This window comes from Apodemus sylvaticus, chromosome 3 (genome assembly GCF_947179515.1).
Source record: "Apodemus sylvaticus chromosome 3, mApoSyl1.1, whole genome shotgun sequence".
NCBI lineage: Eukaryota > Metazoa > Chordata > Mammalia > Rodentia > Muridae > Apodemus > Apodemus sylvaticus.
This window is the reverse complement of record NC_067474.1, coordinates 140,825,853-140,837,311: the sequence shown is the minus strand read 5'-3', so window position 1 is coordinate 140,837,311 and position 11,459 is coordinate 140,825,853. Positions and strand designations below refer to the sequence as shown.

Genomic DNA, 11,459 nt, shown 5'->3' with positions numbered 1-11,459 from the left:
ACATGGGTTCTGACAGTCTTACTCAGGATCTTGCGATTACAAGGTACTGAAATGAAGGAGTTGTCTTTCCAGCACATACACACACACACACACATGAACATGCACAAACATACTTTTTTTTTTGGATTTGTTTTTTTTTTTTTTCCCCGAGACAGGGTTTCTCTGTGTAGCCTTGGCTGTCCTGGAACTCACTCTGTAGACCAGGCTGTCCTCAAACTCAGAAATCTGCCTGCCTCTTCTTCCCAGAGTGCTGGGATTACAGGCGTGTGCCACCACCGCCCAGCTTAAAAACATCTTCTGGACATGCCTGTTAGGGAAGAATGTAAGCTGGTGGCCCTGTTGCTTAAACCTGTCTCATCTTGTGTTGACAACAGGCTTTTCAGAATGGCTACTCCCCTGAATTGGCTTGAGGAACTTTTTTTTTTTAGCACAGTCTTTTGTTTTAGTTAAAATTCACAATGCACAAGATAAATTACAGTGCAGAATCTCAAACATCTCCACTTCTGATATTTGTGCTGACAATTAGTTTCTCCTTTTTGTTACATTCCCTTGTCTCTGTTTCACTTAATAATATATATGTATATATATATACATACATTTATTCTTTTATTCATTTTATTCTTATATCATTGTAGTAACAAACAAATCTTCCAGAAGATTAAAAATTAAAAAGAAGTTTTTAAAAATCTTCAGGACAATGAACATTTGACCCTCAAACATTAGAGCCATCACAGCTCCTGGGGCTACTGCCTAAGCGCTCTCTGAGAGGCCTAATGAGTGTTCTCTCTTCGGAAGCTAGTAAAAAAAACCTGGACTTGATGGCCGAGCATTGCGAAGAGCTCTGTTGAGACATGGTGGGGCTGAGATTTCCCCCAGGTCTCTCACTTCTAGATACTGTACTCTTTTCTATATGTGTTCCAGGTTTTTTGTTTTTCATGACTTAATTTCCCAGAAGAATTTGCAACCCAAACAAAAAAAATTGAATTAAATAGAATATAGACTTTTTCATTTTTTCCTTAGCTGAGATTTTACAGTTAGTTTCTTGCTATGACTTGCCCCTGACCTATGAAACAATGACTATTCTTTGAATTGAACTTTAAGGGAGCCTATTTTATCTCTGGTTTTTCTCGAGCACTCCAGGATACCCTGGTGGTCTACAGTACTGCTGAAGGTATCTGACCACTCAGACTGTTAGATGCAGAGGCTAATTTTTTGTTTGTTTACTTGTTTGTTTCCACCAGTCCTTAATGCTAATGATTCCTTCTTCCCAGATATGTCAGATAAAAATTTATAAAAAAAAACAGTGATGGTGATGCACGCCTTTAATCCCAGCAGTTGGGAGGCAGAAGCATGAGGATCTCTGTGAGTTTGAGGCCAACCTCAACAGTCTACATAGCCAGTTCCAGGCTAGCCAGGACTACATAGAGAGACCCTATCTAAAAAAATTTTTTTTAATTTTTATAATGAAACATAAACTATCCATATTTACTGATTGATATATTTGCCTCCAGAAAGAGGTCAGTTAATTTGTTTTATACTATGTGTGTGTGTGTGTGTATGTGTGTGTGTGTGTGTGTGTGGTTTTTTGAGACAGGGTTTCTCTGTGTAGGTTTCTCTCTGTAGCCCTGGCTGTCCTGGAACTCACTCTGTAGACCAGGCTGGCCTCAAACTTAGAAATCCACCTGCCTCTGCCTCCCAAGTGCTGGGATTACAGGCATGCGCCACCACCGTCTGGCATTATACACTATTATTATTATTACTATTATTATTATATTTTAAAAATTGTGTGTGTGTGTGTGTGTGTGTGCGTGCACATGCTCATGTCTATTCATGCACAAGTTGCAGCACATGTGTAGCTATCAGAGGACACCTTGAGGAATCAGGTCTTTCCTTTTGCTATATGAATCCCAGAAATCAACCTCAGGTCCTCAGGCTTGATAGCAAGTTCCTTTACACGCTGAGCCATCTGGTCAGCCCTAATCTGTTTTTTCTGAGACAGTATTTCATGTAGCCCAGGCTATCCTCTGATCTGAGCCAGCAGGTCGTTCTGCTATGACAGGTTCCTGAGAGGAAGAACCAGGGGATGAGAAATAAAGAAGACAGAAAAGTTTAGGAAAGTTCAGAAGATCATGCACATGGTGATGGTTCGTGCAAGCAAGTTTGTTAAGAAATACACCATCATCTTATACACAATTTTCAGGGGAAAGGGGACAGAAACGGCAGAACATTATTGTATGATGAGAAGGGGTTAGTAGGAAGCTAATCAAGTGATGTTGCACAAAGGTAACAAAGGACCGATACCCATAAGCCTTTGCAGTTGAGTTAGGGTGACAGGATCTGCAGTTGAAGCTCCTCCAAGGCTCTGGTCCCATGCCTCTACTGGGGGAGCTTCAAGGCCTTGTCAAGCATGTTCATGGCTTTAGACAAGGAACCAATTGCATTCCCCCTCCATATATCAGGCCTGGGAGAAAGCCTCGGATCAGCCTGCCTCCCACCGTCCTCAAACTAAAGATGGCATTAAATTTCTGGTACTCCTGCTTCTGCTCCTACGTGGTAGGGTGTGAACATGCATCTCCATTCCAGAAAAGTTAGATTCATTTGTTCTTTCTTTTTCTTTCCCTCCCTCCCTCCATTCCTTCTTTCCTTCTGCTCTCCCTCCCCCTCCTTCCTCTCTCTCTTTCCCTCCCTCCCTGCTTGCCTGCCTTCATCCCTTCTTCCCTCCCTCCCCATCCCTCCTCCCTCCTTCCCTTCCCTTCCCCTTCCTTCCTTCCTTCCTTCCTTCCTTCCTTCCTTCCTTCCTTCCTTCCTTCCTTTTTCCACTCTTCATATTGGGAATTGACTACAGGTTTTGCACACATTAGGCAAGTGCTCTATCACTGAGCTGTAGTCTCATTCTTGCTAACCTCAATACATAGGATAAATTATATATATGATATAAATCATATATAATATATAACTAAGATAAATTATACAAGAGTTAATTCTATTTAGTGCCCATTACCCTGTTATAAAAGAATCCTACCAAAATTAAATTCTCAGTAGTTCTCAGGCTATTTGATTCACTTTCGTGAATTCCAATTCTCTCTCTCTTTTTTAAAAAATATTTATTTATTTATGTTATACATATGAGTACACTGTACCTGTCTTCAGACATAACAGAAGAGAGCATCAGATCTCATTACAGATGGTTGTGAGCCGCCATGTGGTTGCTGGGAATTGAACTCAGGACCTCTGGAAGAGCAGTCAGTGCTCTTAACCGCTGAGCCATCTCTCTAGCCCTCCAATTCTGTTTTAAAGGTATTTATTTTTCACCCATTTGCCCATGGTTATTTTTTATCATTTTAATTAATTTATAAAATTTAGAGCTCTGTCTTCAAACTCTAATAACAACCCCATTGCTGGGTCTGTTGGTATTGTCTATTTATTCCCTTGATTATCAGCACCATTTTCCTACTTGTCTATACACACAGAGACTCTGATCTCTGTCATATAGTACAAATACCTATAGAATCAGTTTTAAAATCCATAAACAGCTGCATATAAAAGATCTTCAGGGACTGGAGAGATCACTCCAGGTATAGAGCTGGCTCTGCAAGCATGAAGACCTGAGTTCCCAGCACCGATATAAAAAGCCAAGTGATGGCAGTAATCTCAGTGCTGGGGAAGAGGAGACCAGAGGATCTCTTAGGCTTTCTGGCAGCCAGAGAAGCCAATCAGTAAGTTCCAGGTAAAGTAAGGGGCACTATCTCAAAACACAAGATGGAGACACTGTCCTCTTGCCTCTGCTTATATGTGCACACACGTGAACACCCATGCACACACACATACATTTTCCCTTTCCCTTCTATTTCCCTGTTATATAGACAGGTTTGGGGACTGATTTCCTCAAATTAAATAGGAAAACCTGAAGCAGAACTGAGGCACAATGTTTGGGGCATCTGGTCAACCTCTAGCACATTTCTGTTTTTAGGATCCTGCCTATCTGGACTTTTTGATTGAGAGTATAGTGCTTTCCTGTCTCTCTGCAAACAATTAAGATTACCCCCATCTCCTCTTTGACTCCAGCTTCAAACTGATAGGTATGTTTAAGAAGGATGCTAGTTCTGTCTTTGCACCAAACTTCATTCCGTTCTGTGTCTAAGCATCTAAAGGTTTCATCTGCTTGTTGTTGCGTTTTTGTTTTGCTCTTTTGCTTTGTTTCACTTCCTTTTGCTTTCTTTCTTTATTTGAAATGGGGTCTCCTGTAGCCCAGGCTGCCCTTGAGCACTGTGCTCGAGGATGACCTCAAACTTCTGATTCCTTCTGTCTCCACTTCAAAAGTACAAGGATTACAGGCATACACAGTTGGGGATCAAGCCCAGGCCTTTATGCGTGCTAGACAAGCACTCTACTAAGTCCTCTCTTAATTTTTGGAAGCCCAGAGGCTTGAGAGATAGCTAGCCTGGCATACAAAAAACAAAGAAACTTTGCCTCAAATAAAGAGGACAGTGACAACCAACACTTGACGATGCTCTCTAACCTCTATGTGTGCTTGAACCCACAAAGATGTATTCATGGGTAAACATGTGCAAATGCACACACAAAAATGTCTCAAAAGAAAAGAATATATAAACAAACTGATATTTCAATAAAATATAAGGCAATCAGAGAGGGAAAACATTTTCATGACAATGAATAAAACTCATATGTAGGCCAGGTATGGTGGCACACACCTTTAACGGCAGCCCTTGGGAGGCAGAAGCAGGCAGATCTCTGTAAGCTCCAGGTCAGCCAGGATTGCATAGTGAGACCTGGTCTTAAAAGGTAAAACACAAATAAAAAACAAATTCCAGGCAGATAACCACAAACGGATTTCTTTCTTTTTTCTTTGTAAAAACAGTCTCATATAAAGTGACCTCACGTTCACTCAGCATCCAAGAATGACTTTGAATTCCTGATCCTCCTGCTTCCACCTGCCAAGTGTTGGGATTACAGTACATGCCCATATTTGGTGCGAACCCAGACTAGAAGCCATGGCTTCAAACACTCTACCAACTGAAAGGCATCCCCAACCCTCAAACTAATTTCTAGAGAGACTATAGATTTCAGTATAATCTTGATTAAAGAGAGATTTGAACAGTTTAGTAGTTAACTGCCATTTGCTGATATATATAAAATAATTCATTGTTGAAATTTAAAATAATTATCTGGAGACACTTTGTATGAATATAAATGTGGCTTGAAGGAATGGTTAAAATAAGTCACATGAATGATGGTGACTTCTATGATGAAATTAAAGTGTTGCATTTTCTGTAATAATAATTTATCACATATGGCCCACATACAATGCTTAAGCAGAGCATGTAAAATTGAATTCAGTCATATTTGATCATTTGCTGACTTTCAGCCTGAAAACCCACAGCTTCACCCACATTTCTCTAGTTTGTCATTGCTAAGGTGTATTTGACAAGGCAGGCATATGGAATACATTTTAACTAATAACATGTCAGCTTAATTTATAGCTTTTAAGTGCTTACAAATTAGGGTGTGAACCTCCATTTATACTCTTGCCAAGAGCCCCATGAGCACCAGGGACGAACCCAGAGCAGCACCCAGAACCAGTACATTCCAAAACCAGGCACCTGCCAAGAACTGCAGACAAGAAGCCTGGCTTAATGACGAAGGCCTGTTAGGACTAGGTGGTTGACACACGTGCTACACCAAGGACCGAGGGCCAGCTAGGGTGATGCTAGGAATGATCTTCCTGAAAAGGAGGTCATGATCCCCGGAGCTGAATGTAGTCCAAAGAGGTGGCCTCAGGGTCAGTGAAGGACAGTTGTAGCTACAGGTCTGCAGGATTCACTGGGAGGTTCCCTCCCTCTCCTCAGGCCAGAAAAGAGGGAGACCAGTGTCAAAGAAAAGAATTGTCTGTAGCACCCCCTTTAAATCCCAGCAGTCAGCATACGAAGGCAGGCAGATCTCTGTGGGTTCAAGATCACCCTGGTCTACACGGAGAAGTTCCAGGACAGCCAAGGCTACATAATCGACATCCTGTCTCAAGGGGATAAGGAATAAGCTGCAAGAAGAGAGACTTAGGGACTGCTGACAAGGGAGAAGACCAGGCAGGCTTTCCTACAGAAGCCAGAGAAGTAGGTGGAACCTACACTGGAAAGGAAAGACTAGGAGGAGCAGGCAGGGCCACAGAGGATGCTGGGCTGGCCGGTAGATCCCAGGGATCATGTGCAAGTAGGTGCAGGCAAAGGGCAAGACAAGTGTTGGGGTTTGGGAAGATGTCAGTGGGTAAAGTTCTTGTTTAATAGACCTGAGAACTCGTTAAACCCTGGGAACCCATATAAACCCCGGGAAAGAGAGAACTAACTAACTCCACAAAGTTGTCCTATGACCACCCACACACATGTGCCATGTCCTGTGTATACCTGCTCTCACACATTTACACACTTTTTAAAAAAAGATTTATTTATTTATTTATTTAATGTATATGAGTACACTATAGCTGTCCAGATGGGAATTGAACTCAAGATCTCTTCTCACTCCGGCCCAGCTTGTTCTGGTCCCTCTCACTCCAGCCCAAAGATTTATTTATTATCATATGTAAGTACACTGTAGCTGTCTTCAGACACACCAGAAGAGGGCATCAGATCTCATTACGGGTGGTTGTGAGCCACCATGTGGTTGCTGGAATTTGAACTTAGTACCTTTGGGAGAGCAGCCAGTGCTCTTAACCACTGAGCCATCTCTCCAGCCCCTACATACATTTGTTGTTGTTGTTGTTGTTGTTGTTGTTGTTGTTTTTAATTTAAAGAAAGAATAATGTTGGGCTGGTTTCAGATACTTTGGAACTGTGGTTGAGCTGAAGGATCAAGCAGGTCAGTAGACAAGAGGACCCTTGTTCTCTCTGAATGAAAACAATCGAAGTGATGACTCCTAGGTGTGGTTGAGAAGGTTTTTGTTGTAGATTTGAGAGAGACCAGCCAGAGGCATCTGGAAGTCTCCAGACTGAACCAGAGGAATAGTCAAGGCCACTGCGCAGGAGGCTGGGGTGGGGGAGTAAAGAGGAACAGAAAAGGGGAACAAGAGAGGGTGGGGAGAGGGAAAGGAACCTAGAGAGGCCAAAATGGCTGGGTTAGATAGGAATCCGAAGCTAGGGGAAAGGGAAAGGAAACTCAAGGCCTGGAAAGGTTTAGGGTGGGAAGCAGGGTGTGAGGGTTGAGAGCAGCCAGGACTCTAACCAGGGACTTGCAATGCCTCGCTGGAGAGCCTAGCAACCAGCCAGCATCTACTTTGATATGGTTTGGTTTTAGATTTTCAAGACAGGTCTCTTTGTAGCCCTAGCTGTCCTGGAACTCTTTGTAAACCAAACAGGCTTCCTACTCAGAGATTGGCCTACCTCTGCCAGGAATTAAAGTGTGCTAGGAACAAAAGGTCAAGGAGCCTATTAACACATCAAAGTGGGGCATGGTGTGGTGACCTTTTGTTCTGGGGTGTTTGGGGGACCTAACGCTCTCTAGGCTGGGAGTTGCTTGCTCCAAACCACTGTCCACTAGCAGAGCAGAGTGTGTGCCCAGGCAGGCAAAGGCAGGGATGGGAGATTCCTGGCTCAAGTGAAACTGAAGCTTTGACTCCCTTCTCCTTTAACTGAAAGAGGATGCTGGTTCAAATTTTTAAAAGTTTGAAAAAAGTCCGGGGACCAAGTCCCACAGGACTGATCCTGCACTGTGGTTACTGTCTGTCACACCCGTTCAGTCTCTTGCCTCTGGGTGTCCATCCCAGCCCCCTTTTCCTGAGCTGACCTGGAGGGTGGAGGGGATCCCCGTATACTGTAATTCTAGCCAGAGGATTTCTTTGCATTTGACCTCCCAGAGGCAATTGACTCTCAAGTCCTTTTTTTCCTCCCCGGGTCAGACGCAGAAGAGTAAGTTGGACATTTCCCAATGGGAACTGACGACTTTGCTGGAGGAAATGTTACATCAAAAGCCTGGTAGTACAAGACCACAGGGATGGATGAGGCCAACAGGAATCATTTTTTATTTGGACAGAATTGAATTCAGCCTCAGGAGATTCAGCTGGCCCTGGTATGGATGCCAGGTCATTTCTCAAAGACCCAGCCTTGCGTAGCCTGTGGGACTGAGCAATTCATCCAGGCATGAGCAAATGAGTTCAGGATGTTGGGGCCTCAGCGGTCTCTTGGCCTTGGGCTGAGATGCTGGGCTGAGCCAGCGTGATTCCCAAGGAAGCGGCAAGAAGTAACAATAGGAATGGAATCTAGTGGTGTGGTTTCCGACTCATTTCATTCTCCGGACAAGCAAGATAGACTAGGCTTTGGCTGATGTGAGGGGCACAGATGAGATCTTTCTTCTTCCCACTCCTGCTTCATCAGGTTACAAATATATATCAAAGAGACTGAGACATCCTCAAGAAAAAAGAAACCAGCCACGAGGTGGTGGAGCACTCCTTTAATCCCAGCATTTGGAAAGCAGAGGCAGGTGGATCTCTGTGAGTTTGAGGCCAACCTGTTCTACATAGCGAGTTCTAGGACATCCAGGGCTACCTAGTGAGACCCAGTCTTGAAAGGACAAAAAGAAAGGGAGAAAGGGAGGGGGGAAGAAAGAGAAGAAGGAGAGAGAGAGAGAGAGAGAGAGAGCACTCCCAGCACTTGGGAGGCAGAGGCAGGCAGATTTCTGAGTTTGAGGCTAGCCTGGTCTACAGAGTGAGTTCCAGGACAGCCAGGGCTACACAGAGAAACCCTGTGGGGGGGGGGGCGGGGAAAGGATAATCTTGGTCATTAACTTTACACATCTAGGAAGACAACTTCAGTTGAGTAATTACCAACATCAGATTGGCCTGTAGGCGCATCTGTAGGGGCATTTTCTTTTCCTTCTTCTTTTTTTTTTTTTTTGTTGTTGTTTTGGTTTTGTTTTTTTGAGACAGGATTTCTCTGTGTATCCCTGGCTGTTCTGGAACTCACTCTATAGACCAGACTGGCCTTGAACTCACAGAGATCTGCCTTTCTCTGCCACCAGAGTGCTGGGATTAAAGAGATTTAGATTTGTTAATGTCAGATAAAGTTAAGTTTCTTTCTTTTTTTTTTTGTTTTGTTTTGTTTTGTTTTCCCAAGACAGGGTTTCTCTGTGTAGCCCTGGCTGTCCTGGAACTCACTCTGTAGACCAGGCTGGCCTCGAACTCAGAAATCCGCCTGCCTCTTCCTCCCAGAGTGCTGGGATTAAAGGCGTGTGCCACCACCGCCCGGCTGGTAGGGGCGGTTTCTTGATTGCTCACTGCTGTGGCGGGCCTGGTCCACTGTAGGCAGCATCATCCCGGCAGTGAGTCTGGGCATACGCAACAGTGGCAGACATTCTCAGTAGCTAAACGTGCTCATTGTTCGCTCAGAGCACCCACGCGGCTCACAGGTGCCCGTTACTCCAGAGTCTGACACTCTCTACCGATGTCTGCAAGCTCATGTATACATGGTGCACACGTGTACACTCAAACACACACACACACACACACGCACGCACGCACGCACGCGCACGCGCACACGCACACGCACATGAAATAAAGTTCTTTTAAAGGGATGGCGAGCTGGCTCTGCCGTTAAGAACACTTTTTGTTCTTACGGAGGACCCAGGTTAGCACCCATATTGTGACTCACAATCACCTGTCACTCTAGGTCCTGGGGATCCAAGGGCTTTGTGGGTCCCAGGCATGCGCCATGTTGCAAATACATATATGCAGGCAAAATACTCACCTATATAAAATAAATAAATCTTAAAAATATAAAAAAAGAAAGAAGGAAAGAGAAGGGCTAGCCGAAAGAGCCTAGGACTTCAAGCCATCAAACATCCTTACTCCATGGTCTCTGCTCCAGTTCTGCCCCGACATCCTTGATGATGGATTCTAACCTGTAAATTGAAATAAACTCTTTGTTCCCTATGTTCCTTTTGATCACAGCATTTGTGACAGCAATAGAAAGTAAACTAGAACAGACCCGCATTAAGGTTGCTGCCCAGTGTAGCACTATTGGGAAGGATTGTAGTTTGTACCTAGAATGTCTCCCAAAGGCTCATGTATTAAAGATGCAGGCTTTAGTGTAGCACCCAGGTGGGATCAAGCTGGAGCTTATGACATAGGGAATCCCCTCAAAGAGGATTGTGGGGTTCTACTCCATCCCCCCCTCTAAAGATTTATTTATTTATTATATGTAAGTACACTGTAGTTGTCTTCAGACACACCAGAAGAGAGCATTGGATCCCTTTACAGATGGTTGTGAACCACCATGTGGTTGCTGGGAATTGAACTCAGGACCTTCAGAAGAGCAGTCAGTGCTCTTAACTGCTGAGCCATCTCTCCAGCCCCATCCTCTCTCTTGAGCTGTGCATAGAAGAAAGGTTCTTTCCAGCTATACTGGGTTTTTTTTGTTTTTTGTTTTTTGTTTTGTTTGTTTGGGGTTTGATTCATTTTGTTTTGTTTTGTTTTGCCATAGGCCCAACCATTGTTATCTGTGACCTTGTCACAGACCCAAAGCAACAGGCCTACCAAGCATTGGACCAAAATCTCCAAACTGTGAGCCAAAATAAACCATTTCCATTTGTAAGATGAGTGCACAAGCATTTTGATACAGTAAAGGGAAGCTGACCCACACAGAAGGCAGTGAAAGAAATGGAGTCTGGCTTCTTTGGGGAAAACACCAAATGGCAGATGACACCCAGTGCAGTGGGAGGGCCTGAAGGACCTGGGGGTCCAGGATTAGGAGACTGCAGCAGTCTTAGGGGCAGGGGCCCATGGCCAAGGCCATGGTTGAGGCCGCGGGGCTCCTGGAGGTAAAGCTGAAGACAAGGATCCTGTCACCACGCTGGGCCTCCTGGTTAAGGACATGAAGATCAAGTCTTAGAGGAGATCTACCTGTTCTCCCTGCCTATTACAGAGTCTGAGATCACTGACTTCTTCCTGGGTACATCCCTAAAGGACGAGGTTCTGAAAATCATGCCAGTGCAGAAGCAGACTTGGGCTGGCCAGAGGACCAGGTTCAAGGCTTTCATTGCTACTGGGGACTCCAATGGTCATGTTGGTCTTGGTGTTAAGTGCTCCAAGGAGGTCGCCACTGCCATCCGAGGGGCCATCATCTTGGCCAAGCTCTCCATTGTTCCTGTGCGGAGAGGCTGCTGGGGGAACAAGATTGGCAAGCCCCACACGGTTCCATACAAGGTGACAGACCACTGTGGTTCTGTGCTGGTGAGTCTCATCCCTGCCCCCAGAGGCACTGGTATTGTCTCTGTTCCTGTGCCCAAGAAGCTATGGAAGATGGCCGGTATAGATGACTGCTGCACTTCAGCCAGAGGCTGCACTACAACCCTGGGTAACTTTGCCAAGACCAACTTTGATGCCATCTCCAAGACCTACAGCTACCTGACTTGACCTCCGACCTCTGGAAATAGACTGTGTTCACCAAGTCTCCTTATTAG

The 11,459-nt window shown here is 44.6% G+C and overlaps 1 pseudogene; it reads left to right on the top strand.

The window, feature by feature from the left end:
* Positions 1–10,656: 10,656 nt before the first annotated feature.
* LOC127680371 (40S ribosomal protein S2-like) lies at positions 10,657–11,459 on the top strand (annotated as a pseudogene).